This window comes from Periplaneta americana, chromosome 1 (assembly GCF_040183065.1).
Source record: "Periplaneta americana isolate PAMFEO1 chromosome 1, P.americana_PAMFEO1_priV1, whole genome shotgun sequence".
In the NCBI taxonomy this organism is placed as follows: Eukaryota; Metazoa; Arthropoda; class Insecta; order Blattodea; family Blattidae; genus Periplaneta; species Periplaneta americana.
This window is the reverse complement of record NC_091117.1, coordinates 218180162-218198451: the sequence shown is the minus strand read 5'-3', so window position 1 is coordinate 218198451 and position 18290 is coordinate 218180162. Positions and strand designations below refer to the sequence as shown.

The 18290-nt window shown below is 34.8% G+C and overlaps 1 protein-coding gene across 1 annotated transcript in view; it reads left to right on the top strand.

The window, feature by feature from the left end:
- The first annotated feature begins 7776 nt into the window (after nt 1-7776).
- LOC138708147 (lachesin-like) overlaps nt 7777-18290 on the top strand; it is a 692871-nt gene continuing 682357 nt past the window's right edge. Inside the window, exon 1 of the mRNA XM_069838394.1 lies at nt 7777-8279. The gene's annotated coding sequence lies outside the window, so the exon portion shown is untranslated. The remainder of the gene's footprint in view (nt 8280-18290) is intronic.

Below are 18290 nucleotides of genomic sequence, written 5' to 3'. Positions count from 1 at the left end.
TGGGATCGGGATAATTTAAGTGAAATGCAAATGTTTTAATAAAAATGAAATTGAATCAACAAAGCCTTCTTGACCAGTAACCTTCCACAGAGTTCAATGAAGATTCCATGGTTGGCACAACTGATAACAGGAAAACAGCTAATCATAACAGACTACTGTCATCTAGCGTAATATTTGTTATGTTGAGATGGTACAAATTTGAAGACAGATTTGTATTTTCGTAAGCCAATAATTTATTGTATTGGAGTACTTCGTTACTTCTAATCTTGATATACTTTCTTCTAATCGTGTAATAGTCAGTTAAATCCCACTCGAGTTTTGATTTTCTCTAGATAAATCAAAACCTCTAGTGAGATTACTGTTGATAATAATATAATAATAACTTCTTCTGGAGAATAAGGTGGTGGAAGTCTATGATAGTGATGGAGGAAATAAATTAAATACCAATATATTGATATTGCAATATATTGCAAATCTAATTTCGATAAACGATATAAATCGCAGAAAAAATATCGAACGATTATCGGTATATCGTTACTTCGTAAGCAAGTTGCATTTTCAGGCGTACGTTTACTGCATTAGAACAAAATTACTTAAATTTTAATACTCGTTTTTTACCATTGAAATTAACATCATGACAGTCAAAAGCATAAATATATAATTGTAACAACAAACAATACATTTCCAATACCATATGAAGAGTCCACTGCAAAAATGATGGATGTCATCTGGAATACATTTTGCAGGAGAAGAAAATGAAAGTTTGAAATGCTTAGCGCTCAAAGCTTAACTGTGATTTTCCGATCATTACTGGACAATGACTATCAGTGTTAATGCCATATAACTCTCTATGAACATTCTATATGTCTTAAGTTATGCATTGGTTCATTTTCGACAAGAAAGTGACATCCATCATTCTTGCAGTGGACTCTTCATATGACGTACTGTAGGTTCTAACTTAAATCAAAATTATGGTGGAGGCGAGAGAGCTTAAATGATATAGTGGGAAAGAGTTAAGTGAACTCTACATGGTTGAGTATTTGATATTGGAACACGATTCAATTATTCTAATGTTATATAGGATTCAATCCAGGGCACAGATATAATGCTCTTTTCTACCTAACAACGTAATCATTTTTAAATGTAAGTAAACAGAACTTATAATTATTTTATGCTCGACCATGCCGAAATGTAGTAATTATACACCTGGTAGCAGTCCTTTAATGCATGTCATTAAAGTACACCTACTCATTAAAGTACAGGTGTTCAGCCAATGACAAGTCATCTTTGTACCGTTATAAAACCTCAGCCAATGACAAGTCAGCTTTGTACCGTTATAAAACCGCAAGTATCGATTATTCTCGGATATGCAACCGAAAGGCAATTAGCGAAAAGTCACGGAGGCTGGAAATCCAATACTGTCGCAGAAGGTTATGTTCTGTTACTATAATAATTAGCGTTAATTGTAAATAATATTCAAATAAATTCAATTTGTCACCTCGTTTTTCAATTCTAAATCAATTTTCAGATTATACCAGAGTAATGTTCATCTTATTCTGTGCCAAGGTCAATGAAATTCGGCCTCGGAAAAAATCAATACTTTCGCGTCTGCGCGCATCTCACAATTCAGGTCAGTTTGCACATAACCATAATTTTGAATACTTTCAAGTTAGAAATATGGTCGAGCATAAAAAGTCGTATGAAACTTGCCTATAATGGTAATTAAGAGCTCGTATGAAAATTATGAAACTCGCTTGCGCTCGTTTCATAAACAATCATACTTGCGTCTTAATTACTACTATTATAGGCTTGTTGCACAATGTACTATTCAAATGTAAGTAAACCGTACTTCGAAACGACGCGTCAAAAGACATAAGGTTGTTTAACAAAAAGTGTTCCTTATTGTTAGATCTATCACCCCTCAGACTTTGTTGCAGAGGTTTTGAATCACCCTGTATATGAATGCATTTTAGCCACTAAATAACCTACGAATACCGATCCTCTAATTTGTAAACTGCATACATATGCATATAACGAGTGCGTAATGTTCATGGAAAAGAAAAGCTTTGGACCTGTTGCTATAGAAATGTACTTAGAGATTTCATGCTTTTATTGCAATTTTGAAACCAGCAAACAGGGCATAATATAATATTCATTACACATAATAGGAACTGAAGTCTTGTACGCCCATTCGTGCGACTTTAGCGAGTTTCGTTTTCTTAATACTGGTACGCAGGAGTCGAAATAGTTGGTCTATGAACTTGACCCATTCAGACTGAAGTACCTCGTGCTATTTTCCCTTTTTATGTGATCGTGCCTAAGACGAAGACCAATTCTGAGAACTATTATGTGAAAGGGTATAAAATCTCCTCCAAGCGGAAGAAGAAAAAACACTGCAGGTTTTACCTACGGCTCTTCGCAACTAGATTCCATTCTCTGAGGAACTCTCCATAGTCTACAGCTGAGTACGGGAGTGAAGGAATCCAGTTTTTATGTATCAACGAATCTCGCATAGTGAGTGGTCGCAGTACACACACATAGCGGTTAAAACACCGTTCTGACGCTGTTCAAAATATAACGGTATTTTTATTTAAGCTTACACTCCATTAAAATTGCAGAATACATTAAGATACAATTAATTAATATTTCGAACTATAGAAATTCCATGACTATTTCGTTTATATGACGTCATTCCATTTTCGACCAATGAAGTGTAATGCAATTTTGAATTCCAACCGATCACAATCACACTTTGCGATAATTTTGCAGCTAGATTTATCGCTATCAATTTATCGCATGGTCCTTCTTTTGTTTAGTCGTTGTCGCCAACTGCTTCCCCGTACATTGATGATCATGGATACATTAAGATGCAACTACACGGTTAAACGTTTCTTTCAACTTTAAAGCAATGAATGCAAGATTGATATTTAATATTAATTAATATATTTACGCAGTAAAGACGACTTTCAAAACGGCGCACCATGTAGACACAAAATCTTCATGTATCTTAATTGAACGTACCTTTTAAACTTGATTCTTTCAATATTCTTCTCAGATTGCACGCATACGCGATTGGAATATTGAACTGCGTAGATGCAGTTTTACTTCCGTTACACACTACAGCGAGAATGCGTTTGTCGAGCTATAAAAAATGCTTTTCTGTAGTACGAGTAAAGGTCGAAAAAAGCACAGCTGAAATTGGTGTTGCTCCCACAGGTAACTTAACCTGTAATTATTGTAGCCTATAAAATTTGTATTTTGTGGATGAAATTAAACAGTTAATGGAAAGTCAGATGTAACATCATCGCATATCAAACCCAAAGACCTTCAATAGTAATATATAGAAAGTCTTTGATCAAACTGCTTTCGTGTTTTAATTATCTATACAGAGATGGCTTCACTGTGTAGCAACATGACGTCTCGCTGTGAATATATAAGCATTGTTATACAATTCTCCATGTAATTAATGTATTAATCAGGTTACTGTAATTATATTATAAAATTGTAAATTAAACTATGATTTCAGCAGATAATTCAAATGTATTTATGTTGTAATAATAAGAGAAAAGTGCAGTACATGTAATTAACATTGTTAAATCTGTATTTCGCTTTTCGCAATTGGCATTACTGAATAATAACATCGAATTTCTTTATTGCAGTAATCGATATTCATCTATTTCAACTTCACAATGCTTGAAAAGGTTAAGCATTCGTAAATATACAATTACTAGTGGCTTGTGCAGCAAATGCTGCTGCAAACTAAGTTCGTTAGACGTTCAAATAAATTATTTTCAGATTTATTTTCAATGAAGAATACTTGTCTTTTTGCTAGTTATTTGATTCCATAATAATGAAACATACTCCCTCTGAATGGATTTTTTTAGGCCAAATACTTTTTCTTGAACCTATCCAACTTCAGTTTTTGAATTTCAACGCGGAAACGCAAGTATCAATGTCAGGACGATAGCAGTAGCTATTTCAGGTCATTGTGGATTGTAGGCAAAAGTTAAAAAAAATGTCAGGTTTGCTGAGCATTCGAACTATAGCATTTTTGTATAGGTACTGCAAGTAGAACTTGAAATGTAGAGCGTAAAATCATTTTATCCTACTAAAAGATATTGCTGAAATGATCTGGAGACTACAAAATTTTCTAGGCCTCTTATTTTATCAGTAAGTAATACCTTTTGATATTTCCTTAGGAACTATAATTTTTGCGCTCTCTCGAGCCGATACTGAAGACAATGACATACCAATATCTACACTACACCGCCATTAAGTATATGGAAAAAAAACCCAACCCCACTGGGTTAATAAGTATAAAAAATATTTGATTTTTAATAACAATATTATTATCTTACTTAAGTTTTGTAGTTATATATAGCAGCCACTCAGTAAATTATAGAAATGAAGATCTAAATTAAGATATTCTCTACATTTACTTACATAACCTCCAAACGTTTCACTTTCATGTCTCAATATAGCATCAATAGTATGTACAATTAATGAAAAAAAAAAAAAAAACGAATCATGATATTAACTATAATAATATTTAATTTCTAATGGTAATAATGTCATCAAACCACTTCAAGTTTCGTAGGTTTGAATATCCAATACACAGCTGTACTCAGAAAATTATACACTGCAGAATCAGTTTTTAATAACAATTGAGCTCTAAATATGTCGGCAATCCTGCAGGCCATGGCCTTCGTGTAATAGCCTATTGTTTATTGTAGTGTTTGTTTTGTTCTGAAATTCAATCAAGTCGGCCGTGATTCAATAATATTAGTTCTCAAAACTGACAACAGATGGATTTTCGAAAATAGGAAAATTATGTAGGAAAATTGACATTTCACTGAAAACTACTACTTTTCCGAAAAATTTTGAGTTCCAAGCTTCAAAATCAGAGGCCATTTATTAAAATCCGTTCAGCCGTTTTCCCGTAATTTCCATTACCATTTCAAATTATATATATAGATTATCATTTTGTGATCGAATTTTAGGGATATATTATTTATACTTTTATTTTATTCACGAAATAGTCCTAACAAATGTCACACGAGGTCTGAGATTTCCCAGATAAAGCCATTCGCTTCGCTCGTGGATTTATCGGCAGATCTCAGACCTCTCGTGACATTACTACAGATAATAAATGGTATGAAAATTAAATTATTCTATCAGACCTAACTAGGATATTTCTTTAAAAATAAGTGACACACGTAATCGATTGGGCTGCGATTAAATTCGCTTTATAAAAGATGCAGTTAAGCGTTTTAATTCATATATAGATAACTTTGTGTGATTGAGAACTGAAGTCTATCTCGGGCACGATGTTGCCAGCACATGAATTGTATCCCCGTCAGTCTAACACCTGGAAATCCGTCAGAAACAGTCAAAATAAAAAAAAAAATAATAAGACCCGCTCAATATATTTATCTACAAACATAAAGCAAATTTAACACAACTTACCGTAGAAGTGGGTAAAGTCAATCAGTGGGTGTATAATCGATCACTTCCGATTTTTATTGAAAATAATAATTTGTTAAAATTTTGTTATGCTGACTTCATTGCCTAACATTGCAAATGTAAGCGAGAGGGACATCAAAAAGCCTCTGCATGCCAACAATGACAACACTGTGTAATTACCGTTGAAGTGAAAATTGTTATTTTCAACTTTTCTTTTAAACGAAAACAAAGTCTTACAAACTCTAAATTATCGTCAGCAGTGAAAGGAGACAGGAAGTATACGTAAGTACTTTTCGTTGAGATTGTATCCTGAAATAATAGTTTTGCAGTTCGTAAATGTTAGTATTGAAACTTATTATTTTAAGAAAACTTGTACCTTTGTAGGGTTAAGCCGATCATGCCATCGACCTGCTAGAAGCAGATAGCACCAGCAGGAAGAATAAATTATTCACCGAAATACCTCCAACTAACACTTATAAACAGAAAATTGTTATAGTATAACTTATATTGATGGGATATTGGGGAAAGAGGAAGACGAAATTATGGTGAATTTCTTGCGTAAGAGAAGCACTGCCAAAGGAACGTATTTTGTATACCCCTCTGTACCTGACTATGGGAATAACGCAATTTCTAAAGTGACATGAGGAGGGGAAGATTTCAAATAACATCTGACATAAACCTAAGCAATGTTGAATAGCATTTTAGATTATAATTGAAGAATGGTATTTCAATGTAAATTTTGAATTCTTAAATCTTTGTTTATTGGCATGTGAAATATTAAAATGTGTTTTCATGTTTTATAAGTTGGCAATCATAGTCAAGTTTGTAAAGTGGAGACCTGTAGGCCTAATTGTATCGAATTGTATGATCACAGTAACAAAAGATACACTATACAATGCTATAGGCATATATTGAAGATTACTATTGTTTTCTACACCCATTATAACAAATAAAATATATGTAACACACTTAATTTGTTTTTTAAAAACATAAACAATGATCGACTTTACTCCGCAATATTTTAAAATCGATCTTAAACTAAAAATGCAATGGTAATCGACTTTACCCTACTTAAGCAGGTAACTTCGATCACAAGTCAAATAAAAAAAATCAATCTTTGATAGATTGTAATTCACATCTTGTAATGTGCCTTTATAAGTGAAGGATATGAGGAGAAAATGCTATTTTCTGAGGAACTTTGCTCCATTGCATAACCTCAATATCATAAAAAATTGCAAAATTTTGCTCGACTTTACCCTCTTCTACTACTTACCAGTCTTGATTAAAATATTAATTCGTCAACCACTGACTTGATTACTGCGAGGAAATCTGAAACAGGGCATTCTTTAACATGGTATGGCTTGCGAGCATTAAAGTAAACCACTACTTTTATGATCGAAGGGTAGGCCTACGGTACAGTTCAATGAAAAAGTGAAATCCCCCAAAAATTAAACAAATAAAATGACAGAATCTTAAAAAGTCAGAAGACGATGCAAATCGTCACCCGTCAAAGTCATTATTTTCTCATCCGCTACGTTGAAATTCCATCAGTTTTTGACGGAATTTCCGTCCAGTTGGCAACACTGCTCTGGCAAGCTGATATGGAAACAAAACAACTTCCATCCCCTCCTTGTAGCCTCTTCGTGCCTTCAGCGCGAGTAAACAAATTAAGCAAATAAAATGACAGAATCTTAAAAAGTCAGAAGACGATGCAAATCGTCACCCGTCAAAGCCATTATTTTCTCATCCGCTACGTTGAAATTCCATCAGTTTTTGACGGAATTTCCGTCCAGTTGGCAACACTGCTCTGGCAAGCTGATATGGAAACAAAACAACTTCCATCCCCTCCTTGTAGCCTCTTCGTGCCTCCAGCGCGAGTATTGCTGTTCCTTTTACTGCGTTCCACCCCCTTGCTTCGCCATAATTCACTTACTTTTAAAAAGTACAGATTTTGAACTGCAATCATTATAATATGAATATAGATAAAAATGTTTAGACGTCCTTTTTCCAGTCGCATAAATGAAATAAATACATAATAGCCTAGCCTTAATTTTAATTAATGATGTTTTCTTTTTTTAAACTTTGGGGTGTGTGAGAAAACTTAGGAATGCCGTAGCTCTCCTAGAGTCGTGGTAGCTGTGCTTGAAGAAAACTTGTTTCTGCAGTAGAACGTGTTTGCAAAGTAATTTTTCCCAACTGTTTGCGTAAGTTATTTAATAACAAATTGTATAGGGCTTGTATAGTTTCGTGTGTGTGTGTAAATAGTGTAAATATATAGTGTATATAAATCTACGAGTAATATAAGTTTATTACCGAATTGTAGTGTTAATAACGCAGTTTAAACAGTGTAGTAGGCCTAAATAGGCCTAGTCATTGGGATTTGTAATAGTAGAAAACTCGATCGTAAAACTTAAGCCCGGTAAAGCGTTAAAAAGTGGACAGAAGAAATGCATTTTAAATATGTTTAATTCATTGAATGAACAATATTCTACTACGACTCTTGAAGGACTGGCTGAAATCACGGGAAAACAGACGGAGTGGGACAGGCAACCGTTTATAGAATCAGGCGAGAAGCTAACCTTAATGAGAATCAAGTCAAGAGCCCGAAAAAGACTCTCAAAACGACTAAATTATAGGACGAAAACAACGATTTCACGAAGAGGTGGAGAGAATGTTTGCGACATGTCATTGAAGAGGAAGAAACAAAATTCTGGGATTTCGAGAGGCTAGCCGAATAAACTGTACCGGAATTAATATCATTAACATCGGTGAAGACACAATGAATGCAGACACTATTGATATTAGTGATTGATAAGGTACGTAAGCTTAGTTATTAAATATAGATATCCCATCTGTATTAATTTCTGACGTAATTTTTTTCATCTGTAGGCTATATTTTTATTTTGGTTAGATTAATTCAACTTCCGTACATGGAAAATATAACGTATTTCTCACATTCTTATTTTTCTATTTTACTGTGATTTTTCTTACAGTATAAGATACACACTACAGAGTAATGAATTCATATGGGCAATGTTATTTTTAAATAGACCGTAGCGTCCTCCCCTCTGTCGATAGCAAAGGGAAGGAGTCCCTATCAGTTATCTTGGATAGAATTTATTTGTATATAAGGTTAGGCTAGTTTCTGCTGTCAAAAATCTGAAAGTTAGAATTTATAAAACAGTTATATTACCGGTTCTTCTATATGGTTGTGAAACTTGGACTCTCACTTTGCGAGAGGAACAGAGATTAAAGGCCTTTGAGAATAAAGTGCTTAGGAAAATGTATGGGGCTAAGAGGGATGAAGTTACAGGAGAATGGAGAAAGTTACACAACACAGAACTGCACGCATTGTATTCTTCACCTGACATAATTAGGAACATTAAATCCAGACGTTTGAGATGGGCAGGGCATGTAGCACGTATGGGCGAATCCAGAAATGCATATAGAGTGTTAGTTGGGAGGCCTGGAAAAAAGATCTTTGGGTTAGCCGAGACGTAGATGGGAGGATAATATTAAAATGGATTTGAGGGAAGTGGGTTATGATGATAGAGACTGGATTAATCTTGCACAGGATAGGGATCGATGGCGGGCTTATGTGAGGGCGGCAATGAACCTTCGGGTTCCTTAAAAGCCAGTAGGTACGTAAGTGTGATTGTTCTTACTTTAGCTGTAAGATACACACTACAGAGTAATGAATTCATATGGACAATGGTTTTTTTTAATAGACCGTAGTGTTCTCCCCTCTTCCGATAGCAAAGAGAAGGAGTCCCTATCAGGTTACCTGGGATAGAAAGCACCTGTATATAGACTAGTTATTTTGATTAACATGTATCAAAACAATGAGAAAAGTACATGCTAACTTGCTCCACTACGAAAAACGTACGATGACCGAGAATGTGGTGATGCTGAGTGACGATTTGGATTATTTTTACTATACAAATAATAATAATAATATAATAATAGTAATAATAATAATAATAATAATAATTTTTATTAATGTACTGCCAGCATAGGAAATTAAAAACAAACACTGAAAATACCTTAGTTTTGTAGTATGCAATAGTAGAAACTGGATGTGATCACTGGGAGAGCTGTGGTCCCACCCAACCCGCCCTAAATAGGTTCCTTACTTACATAGGAAAATCGTCGTAGTTGAAGAAGAAGGCGGCCATATTCCGTCGTTGTGACGTTATTTCAGGTGGAGTGGGAGAATGATTGCATTGTCGCCAACTGTGGTAACCATTCATATTATCTTATACACCTAACAAAACCTAATCTAACCTAACCTAACCTAACCTAACCTAAGGTGCTACATACCTAGTGTAACATTCCTAACGTTTAGCACACCTGTTGTAACATTCCTCACAGTTTCATTTCGTTTGCCGATATTGGCATCCCTGCTACGTGTCTGCTGGAACTCAGAGTCATCTAGTGGAAGTGAAGTGAAACTGCTATTCTGTTAATAACGTTTCCGAATTTGTTTCTGTGTTATCTGCAAGAATTATTGTGTCATTGTAGTGATAATTGCATTTATATTGTACAATAAAAATTGAAATGTGTCGTGGCTGAGATAAAAGGGTTCTAAATTGATTTCCAGTGCCACAATCTCAGTGATAAACGTGTGAATATTCGTTAGGAGTCCGTTGGAAGTGGCCGTAGAGTAATAAAAATGACCAGTGATAATAATAATAATAATAATAATAATAATAATAATAATAATAATCAACTTAATCATAATATACGTGACCAGAAAGAGTAGGCCTATATGCCTCGGTAAAGGCAAACAGTTGAGTGATTATATTATTAAATGTAATACATGTTCCAAGATAACAAAATTTAAAAGAACCCTATTCTTCCTGCCAGGAATGCCTTTTACCACGTCAAAGTCTGGTTCACATTAAATCGAGATCGGAAACGACAACAAGAACGAAATAATTGTTAAAATAAAGACATTTAAATATGAGGATTCACAATTTAACTAGAAGTTGTCGAAGCTCGGGAACGGGAACGTGAGAGTTGGCCAAGTTTTGACGTTTCCGATCACATCTACTAGATACTTTCGGAAGATATTTGATCGTTGTATATTTTGTGGCAAGGAGGCCGTGATATAATTTCTTCTTCGTGTATAGTTTCTAACTCAGAAATTCAGTAGAATCACATTAAATATATGCTACGTGTATATGTGACTAGATTACCAAGTGAACAGAATTCTTAAATATCCTGTGTCATAAATTTTGAAGTTGGCTAACCTGTGTTTATGTTGGCTGGCTTGTACTCATAAGAGAACATCAGTGGTCAAATATACACAAATAACATCAGAATGCGTAATATCGACTTCACACAACGTTATTGACATACATATCGATATGCATAGCCGTTTCCTTTCTCGGTTTATTGTGAATCAAACATGTTCACGTTCTTCGCTTCCTGTTCTCGTTTCCGGTTTATTGTGGACCAGCCTTAAGGATACCCATGAGTGAAAAATGTATATCACAAAAGAAAAAAAATTCCACAAGTCAAATTAATAACATTACACAAAAACTTGATAGCAAATTAAAGAACCATATGCATGGGGGATGTCCTGAGCAAATATCAAAACATTTCAAATAAAATTACAACGCAGGGGGCATTTTGTAGCGTAGTTATAAAAAATAGTAAATATTTTATTACTCAGAAACTATTTGCCCTAGGAGGATGAAACTTTGTCAGTTTTTTATTGCAATCAATGAATATGTGTGGTAAAAATTTCATAAGGATTGACTGAATAGTTTCGGATTTACAAATTTCACTCATGGGTATCCTGTGATTACAATCAAAATGTCTTTGGAATGTGAATCTTGGAAAGTAGTGAATATTAACATCGCATATTCATCTAAGTCTACTGTAATTATTAATGAAAAGTAAGTTAATAATTTTTCCTAGATTTTAAACAATATATCAGAAATTCTAGTGCACATTTAAGTAGAATAGTCACAACTACATGAATTTTTGTCTGTGGAAAAATAAAACTCAAATGCATTTTCACTATCTTTGCGTATTTTAGAAATTAATGTCCCTTAAAAGATTATTTAATATCGCAATCATAATTAAAGAAAGGCAAAAATCAATAAAAACTTAAAAAAGGTAAAATAATATTAGAAAAAGGGCATTATAAATTCTAAAAAGGCATAATATATTTTAGCATTAACTTCAAATTATATCAATATAACTCACATATTTACTTCGTAGGTGACACATGTTGACTTATAAAACACGGTTTTTCGTGATTAACTGTCTTTTCACAAACCTTACATAACAAAACTGTTCCATCGGTTGAACACCAAATTCACTAACGTAAGCATGAAGTGTACTTTTCAATGGTTTACTGAATTTAGGCATTCTAGCTAGCCGATCTTACACCTTCTGTCACCCGACAATAACTGACTGTTCCTCACTCAGATTTCTTTCTCCTACAATAATAAACACGTTAGCACAAAATTGTAACAGTAAGATTTGAAAATATGAAAGCAAACAATCTAAAATGCTATGTGACAACTTCTATGAGAACGAGCTTAAGACCAATGTTTACAATTTTCCAGACTATTCCAAGTTAAAACTGCAAAATTTAATACTCGCGGTGTTGCCATATAGCCTATATTTTGTTTCTTCTCCGCGTTAATTGTCCGTTTATTAATTTGCGGTATTGTGACCTCAATTTTTGCGTTAATGAATGCTATCCCACAGATCCTTTTGCGCTTATGCAACGCACCCGGTCCTGGCAGCGTCAATGACAGACTTCGAAATGGTGGATCAGACAAGAGAGTCAGATTTTGAGTACCATGTTCAACAATGCGTCGTCAAATGAAACACTCACTGTTGAAGACTTTTCTACTTGTCAATGAACTTAGTGATGTCGTTATGAACAAACGTAGCTTTTGTTCGAAATTGTGTGTTTCGACCATATTTTTAAGAACATGTTAACGGAAAAGACACATCTGGAAATGCTTTAGACTAGAGATGGGCGTCGTGCCTCACTTGAGAATTTGTGCCTCACTGACCTTCACAGAGCTTATCGCTCTGAGTGACATCATCTTCGCAATCCCCGTTCCTCCCCCACGCAGCTCCTAGGCGTGGGCAGGTTCTATATCAGTTTCATAAGCAATATCAGTGGTGGCATAATGGCATTACCAAAGCAGTATGTACGCGTTAGAAAACGATTATTTCATGAGAAATGGGAGGAAGAGTTTTTTTGCTGTTTAGAAGGGGACAACATATGATGTATGTTATGCTCGAAAATCCTATTAGGCATTAATAAATTTAATATACAACGACATTACTCCTTATGTCATAAAGAACATGCTGAATTAGAAGGTAAGACAAATTAAATGTTATTTTTCGTACTATTCCGAAGAAATTTTTTTATGATCTTAACATTTGCATAGTGTACTAAATACGACATTATACCTTAAACACGCTGCATTAAAAGGTAGCCTACAAGGAATTAAATGTTGTTTGTAGGCTACTTATTATTTCCAAAAGAAATTTATAAAAAGAAATATCAAATGTGTGTAGAAAACGAAATATGATTTTCTGAAATTATTTTAGGTCGAGAACGTGCAAATCTATTAAGTAATCTTGAGAAACGCCAGAATATTCAAGAAAATAAACGTAGACAACGCGATGGAATATTATTGGCTAGTTACGCAATTTCTCGCCTGTGATTTAAGTCAATTCAGCTACGGAGAAACAGTAAAGAGGTTTATGATTAAAGCTGCCGAATCAATTTGCCAAATTGAATAAAAGTTTTCGAGTCTCTCACGTTAACCAAGCGCTTTCCTAATAATTCGCCACTGACCGCCTTAGCGATTACGATAAGGTTTATATTTCCCATCCTACTCTGCAGTCTCCTCTCCTAGTAAACTATTTCAAATCGAGTGCCTCACGTAACCGAAAATTGTGCCCATGTATGCTTTAGATCATACCTGCACAAACAGCGCTCAACGAGAGCGGGAGAGCCGTTTTTACCGCTTGCCGAAACGGAGAGGAAGATACGTCAGAATGACAGAGACTTGCTGTAAGTAGAGGAGAGGGAAACGACCACTCAGTTATCTAGTGGAGTGCAGTGTGTAGGCCTATTCTCAGTAACTGTTTCACGTTGCTTACCTACTGCTACAGTACAGTATGGAGCAATCTAAAAGACGGAAAAGTGATCATCAGGCAAATTCTTTCAATGTTACATGGGAAAATGCTTATTTTCTCATAGCTGCTGGAGTAAATACTCAGTGCCTTATCTGCCAAAAGATTTTGAAAGGTAGAAAGAAACATAACATAATGCGTCATTACGAGTCCAGACATAAAGATACTTACGACTGTTTCGTTGCTGAAAATCGCAGTGAAAAGGTTCAGGACTTGAAAACTGCATTATTACCCCAGGTAGGTACAGTCGGTATTTAATCTTTATGAATTTGAAATGCATCGTCTTATCAGAGGTACTTTCTTAATTACTTCTATGCCCGAGGTTGCGGGTTCGACTCCGGGCCAGGTCGATTGTATTTAAGTGTGCTTAAATGCGACAGGCTCATGTCAGTAGATTTACTGGCATGTAAAATAACTCCTGCGGGACAAAATTCCGGCACACGGGTGACTCTGATATAACCTCGGCAGTTGCGAGCGTCGTTAAATAAAACATAACATTTAACATTTTACGATTTACAGCTCGAACTTATTGATCTTCATTGTGACCTAAGGGCTAAAGATCGTTTGAATAATACTATTAGCCTGGTTGAGTTTTACAAGACTAAACATTAGCAATAATATCCACGACTACACAGGCTGGCTGTCAAAATGATTACTATGTTTGGCTCAACATTTATATTTGTGAGCAACTGTTTTCTATAATCAACTTTAATAAGGCAGGCATCGAACATCTGTAACTGATGTTTCATTACGATCAGTAGGCTACTGTTCCTTTCAGTTGCCAACAGGATAAAACCTCGTTCTCATGGCCTGATAAATAAAAATATAACATAATGATATCGTACATTTAAGTAGCTATAGAATTTATATTACTTCTGTAAAATATTTTTTTTATTAATTAATAATAGTCCATGATACTTTTGCAAACACTGAACGAGAATTCATTTCATAAACACTCGTAATAGTACTTCCTTTTGTGTACATTCTGTACGAGATCACCCCTTCTTCCAGTCCACCCTTATACAGAGCGCAGCTAATATCTGCATTCCGCTCATGAGCTGTGAGCCGGCTCGGAGAGCGCAAACCTTGTGCAGGCCTGCTTTAGACTTTAATAATGCCCCAAATCGTTAAAAACGAGCTTATGGTTCGGGTATCAACCCAGGACATGTCGCTAACTGTTCGTGACTTCCTAAATGATTGGTTGGCTTAAACTAGATAAGAAAAGAAATTTACATTCACTTCTCTTTCTCTTCGAAATCTTGAACTCTTCTATTCCTTCGTACCTGTCGTCTCGATTCACTTACCTTTCTTCCCACCATAATCTGAACACACGCTCTCGCCATGAAACAATACTAACAATACCATCCCATCGCACCTCCTCACACTCATCCTCTTTCACAATAGCCCTGCCAAGACTCTGGAATTCGTTACCTGCTAGCATCAGAGACTGTCGAAATAAAATTCAATTCAAACGCAAACTTACTAGGCACTTGGTCAGTAATTGAGACTCGTTCAGACATGGTTTCTTGTAAATAGTTCTTTTAATCTACCACAAAATATCTCAATATTCGGTAATTTCATCACTATAGAATTTTGTTATTGTAGGTTTAATTTGTAATTTAGTAAATACAAAAATATTCTTTGTTCTTAACTTCTATGATAAAATGTCTAGCTTTCATTAATCAGGTATTCTTGTCGTACTTTAATTTTTATTGTAATTGTAAATTTAATATTAATTGTAATCTTATTGTTCATGTTATAGTTGTAATCCCCTGGTAGAGGGGCAGAGAAGGCCTGACGGCCTTATCTCTACCAGGTTAAATAAATAAATCTAAATCTAATCTAAATGATAGCTTACCAGGAAGTCGAATTGTCCGTCGATCTCCAACATCAGCGTCAATCATCACTACTACTAAGTCACGATTTGATTATACCGGATAACAGCCTTTGGGGATACATCAAAGAGACAGAGGCTACAAATCGATATCAAACTGATGGTGAACTACGATCTCCTGTGACGAACGCCCTCGCAAGCATAATACCAGAAATATTACGCAAAATATCGCGGAGGGCCCGGAGACGTAACCTACGCAGTCAAAACGATAGAGCTTGCTTGTATCCCTTAAATAAATAGATATGTAGAATTATGTTTACTTATAGCCTACTCTATAGTAGAGATAGGAAGTTTAGTTCCTAAAATCTTTAAAACAAGCAAGAAGTTTATTAAATCAACTAAACGAAGCAAGAAAGGCAAAAAAAAAATAAATTGAAAGCATTCGTTTGCATTTTCGTGTTAGAATTGTTATATTTAGTATCCTATATTAATATTATGTAAATATTCTTGCTAATTTTTATAGCAGAGTTGTGTTTAATCTTGTTGCCCTTGCCATTAACAAACGTAATTGAAACGATGTTTAAACAGTAGAACTTCAGAAGTAAACCTCTGATGTTTGGCAAAATCCCTTTTTAGTAGTAGTAGTAGTAGTAGTAGTAGTAGTAGTAGTAGTAGTAGTATTTATTTATTTAACCTGGTAGAGATAAGGCCGTCAGGCCTTCTCTGCCCCTCTACCAGGAGATTCCAACTACAATATCAACAATAAAATTACAATTAGTATTAAATTTATAATTACAATAAAATCAAAGTACGAAAAGATTACCTGAATAATTAAAGCTAGATAATTTATCATATTTTATATTTACTGAATTACAAATTAAATCTAGAATAACAAAATTGTATAGTGATGAAATTACTGGATATTGAAATATTTTGTGATAGATTAAAGAAACTATTTACAAGTAATCAATTACTGACCAAGTGCCTAGTAAGTTTTCGTTTGAATTCAATTTTATTTCGACAGTCCCTGATGCTAGCAGGTAGCGAATTCCAGAGTCTTGGCAGGGCTATTGTGAAAGAAGATGAGTATGAGGAGGTGCGATGGGATGGTATTGTTAGTATTGTTTCATGACGAGAGCGTGTGTTCAGATTATGGTGGGAAGAAAGGTAAGTGAAGCGAGACGACAGGTACGAAGGAATAGAAGAGTTCAAGATTTCGAAGAGAAAGAGAAGTGAATGTAAATTTCTTTTCTTATCTAGTTTAAGCCAAACTATCGCTTCCAGGGATGGGGTAATATGATCATATTTACGAACATTGCTTACAAAACGTACACACAAATTATGAGCACGTTGAAGTTTCATTTTGTTGTCGCTGGAGAGGTCAGTCAGTAAAATGTCCGCACAGTCGAAATAGGGAAATGCAAGTGTCTGCACAAGGGACTTTTTTAAGCAAGAGAGGAGATGAACATTTATCCTTTTTAGCACATGGATAATAGAATATACTTTTCTGCAGGTTTTTACTGGATGGAAGTAAATCATTATTTGCATAGATATAAATGTAATGTTATTTCAAGTAAGTCAAAGTAATAGGGCCACTTTTATTTTTCCTATCTTTCCTTTTTAAGGTGTCTCTTACTAATAAATGCCTCTTTTGTTATTTTAAAGCAATATTTCTTGTTTATTTGCAATTTTCTAATTAATTGTAATGTAATGTGTTAGAAATTTAAATATTTGAAACAATGACTAACTTTACTAACAATAGTAAAACCATCATCATCATCATCATCATCATCATCATCATCATCATCATCATCATCATCATCATCATCATCATCATCAGCCTTCAAGTGTTAGAACCCGTAGATCTGTTACGGTCTCTTGCCAGCATTTCCTAGGTCTTCCTAAATTTCTTCGACCTCTTGGGACATACGATAAAAACAAGTAAATAAAAGTAATTTATTTCGGTGCTTAATCTGCTAATAATCGTGCTTTAATACTATTGGTGTAACATGAATAATGATCGACAATCCACAGTTACAAATATAATATTGTCAGGTCATCACGATATCAACAATCAGCTTTATAATTTTAAATATTAAATGTGAATACGTGAATACTGCAAATATTGTGGGTGAGAGGTTTGTTGAATTGCACGGCATAATTCCTGACAATCCCCAAATGAATGCTTTGTCGAGTATGTGTTCGGAAATACATCAGTGATGATGCCAACTCTGCACCAGTGTTATGGGCTAGTTGTCCTTCAAGCGATCCCCGATCACACCACACCCTTCAAGAACCACATCCTTTTGTTCGTGTGCTAAGTTAAATGCTTAAGCAACTCCAGAGATAAATACTGTGTACATCTCGATCGATTCTGTTACGCACAGAAAACATGTCATCAGAAACAGGACTACAACATGGATCTTTGTAATTGTTATTCAAATGATGCAATATCCTTACTACAATAAATCAAAACGTTGAGACACCGTCACCAATCAAAGCAACTGTAAGGAATACTTCTATGGAGGTATTGTTGCCACATGTTTAGGTAAGCCTTAATGTTTATTTGCGGGAAAGTAAACATAACCAATTGCGTAAATAACTCACACTTTTACGTAAAACTGCTGCACCATTAGAACCAAACCTTCGTTTCTCCCAAACTAACATCGTTGTTCTCCTTGGAGGTTCCCTCCAAATTTCAGAACTGCATCATAATTTGCCACCTTGTCTTTCCTGTGTTCGGTGTTTCGTGGATCCAAACACTTTCTGCTACGAATGAACTATTCAATCAGAAAGCTTTTCCTATCTACAATCT